Raw genomic sequence first — 2937 nt, forward strand, 5'->3', positions numbered from 1 at the left:
TCATTGAATCCATAATGGTCGGTTGAGAACTTTAAGATCTCTCAACTGTAACCGCTAACTTTACTCAACTATCTAAGCAGGCCTGCAAAAGGAATCAACAAACATTGTTGCCAGAAACATTTGCAGAAGCAAATCAAAAGTTCCAGTCTATTGCAATAATATCATTGATAATTTCGTTTTTGTATTTAGTTTGCAAGATTCTTGATGTGAATTCGTGTGTTGAAACACGAATTCTTCTTGTGTCTTAGGAGTGTCATTACACCAATAATAATATAACACACACCGGTCCAATATCATTTGTTTATTGTTAGTTAACTGGTTAAATAGCTAAACATCTAACTAAACGGTTGCAACTTCTTCAATATCTTAGCCTCTCTCTTCAACGGCTGCCTTGAATCTGTCCGAGAATTAGTTTTACGCCTTTGTGTAAGTATGCTTGTATGTATGTAGATGTTTTTGCTTAGAAAAGAAGGTAATAGTGAGAGTAAAAAGGGTTTATATGTATGTGTGTGCAGGTGCGTGTCCATGTGGCTGTGTTACACTCGCATGACTGCTTATATATGTGGGGTGTTTTTGGTGAGGGTGTCTGCATTAGTCATCCGTGACGTTTTACGAGTTCGGCCTTTTGTTCAAGGTTAGTTCGTTTTCAGATTTGCTGGGATTCGCTTGTCATCCCATAAAGATTTATGGGTGTAATTTGTTATGTGAGGAGGCAGAGAAGGATGGGAGGACATGATGTGTGTATGTATATGAGAGAGAGAGAGAGAGAGAGAGAGTGAGCATCTGCGCGCACGCGTGTCTGTGTGCGCGCGTGAGTGTGTGGTGTAGTGTGCATGTTTTTTGGGTAGATGGTTCTGTGAGCGACTGTGTATGTTCGTATGTGTGTATATGCGTGAGTATTTGCTTATGTGAATGCATTCCAGTAAGTGTGTGTGCGTGTCTGCGTGCTTGCAGAGGTCGCGAATAGCCATGAAAGGTCTTTGACTAACAAACATTCGACTGATTGCTTAACCAGCACTTTAAACAAATGTCGATTAGTTAGTTGGTTGGATATTTAACCAATTGACAAATATTAAAGATGTGATATTAAACCAGTGCGTGTGTAATTATTATTGGCGTAATACTCCTCTCAAGACACAAACAAATTATCGACTTCAAATTTTGGCACAGGGCCAGCAATTTCGGGGGAATGGGTAAGTCGATTACATCGACCTCAGTTGTTCAGCTGGTACTAATCTTATCAACCCCGAAAGGATGAACGGCAAAGTCAATCTCGGTGGAATTTTTACTCTGAACTTAAAGATGAAGGAAATGCTAGGCATTTTGCTCGGCGCGATATCGATTCTGCCAGTCTGCCACCTTAAGAAAACTATCGATAATAGCCATATTCTTATTTGCTCACAAGAGTAACAGAAAACGAGACCTTCGAAGGGCAATTTACAAAAATGATTGATGCAGAATCAATTATTAAAATAAAACAAGCATAGACAACAATAGCTACAAATTAAATTAAATGAGAAATTAGGAACAGCCACATATGGACAATAGAAGAACCGATACACCCATTATTACCTTGGTTACCAGAGATTTTCTCTGGTTTAGAGATGCAAGCTGATAACAGCATATCAACAAAATCACTGGAGGAAAAACTTCTCTCCCCACATTCACTATTCTTTCCAAGTGGAGATTCAAACTGATAGGTGCTCAGCAAAATGGAAAAGTATGAATACTCTGTTCCTTTAGTCCCATGCATTATACAGCTTTTGGAGATAGCCTTTAAACAGGTAGAAAATCTCTCCTAACCCGACCAAAGGAAAAGAGTAGGGCAAATACTCATTGGTTTCAAATTTTGGTACAAGGTCAGCATCTTCGGGTAGGGTCAAAGTCGATTACATCGATCCCCAGTATTCAACTGGAATTTATTTTATCGACCCCTGAAGGATGCAAGGTAAAGTTGACCTCACGGAATTTAAACTCAGAACGGGAAGACGGACAAAATGCTGCCAGGCATTTAGCTTGGCGTGCTTATGATTCTGCCAGCTTGCCGCCTACGTCAAATACATATTAAGAAGAAAAAAAGCCTACCAATTACAGATTAAAGAGAGAAGCGTGTCTAAGCATAGCATGGATTGATTATGAGAAATCCTTTGACGTGTTTCCTATACATCGATGATGAAAACACAAGTCATGGGTAGCCTTAATAAGTAGGTACACGAAGCATATCATAACAAGTGACAAGTAATTCTATAGATAGAAACAAATAAAATACCAAAATATATTATCTCTATAAAGAGGGAATTTCTATCCATCTTCTTTTACGTAGCATTATACCATTAACCAACACGTTACACCAGACTAGTGTCCGATACACATTCCATAGTAAGATAATCTTTTGTTACACGGGCAATCTCATTTGCACGCTACAGGTGAAAAACAACTGAAATACTGCTACAGTAGTACACTTGCTGCAAAGATTCATAAAACTCAATGTAGAAAAATATGCATGTACGTATGTCATTGTTCAGTTTTATTTCAAAATATCTTGCCAATAGAGAAAGAGCCGGTTCATTAGAATTTCAACATCAACAACAGGGTATTTTTGTTTGTATGTATGTATGCATGTATGTATGCATATGTACAGATTTGTTTGTTTTGCTTTATGTGTGTATGCTCATGCATATAGTTGCATATCTAGACATGCTCATATATATCTAAATGATAAACTTCTGGAAAGTTTTACAGATTTTTACAGTTCCAGTGAAGGATTGGATCTGTACGTATGTATTTGCAAATGTGTATCTATGCTTATTGCTTTCTGTTCGACCTAGAGTCTGTGCAATCTGACTGCAATATCTATACATATGCAAAGGAATGGCTGTGCAGTAAGTAGATTGCTTACCAACCACATGGTTCCGGGTTCAGTCCCACTGCGTGGAG

At 38.3% G+C, this 2937-nt stretch overlaps 1 protein-coding gene across 1 annotated transcript in view; it reads left to right on the forward strand.

Moving 5' to 3' along the window:
- Positions 1 to 2937, forward strand: part of LOC106868055 (uncharacterized) — a 675046-nt gene that overhangs the window by 433890 nt on the left and 238219 nt on the right. The gene's annotated exons all lie outside the window — the stretch shown is intronic.

This window comes from Octopus bimaculoides, chromosome 3 (assembly GCF_001194135.2).
Source record: "Octopus bimaculoides isolate UCB-OBI-ISO-001 chromosome 3, ASM119413v2, whole genome shotgun sequence".
In the NCBI taxonomy this organism is placed as follows: domain Eukaryota; kingdom Metazoa; phylum Mollusca; class Cephalopoda; order Octopoda; family Octopodidae; genus Octopus; species Octopus bimaculoides.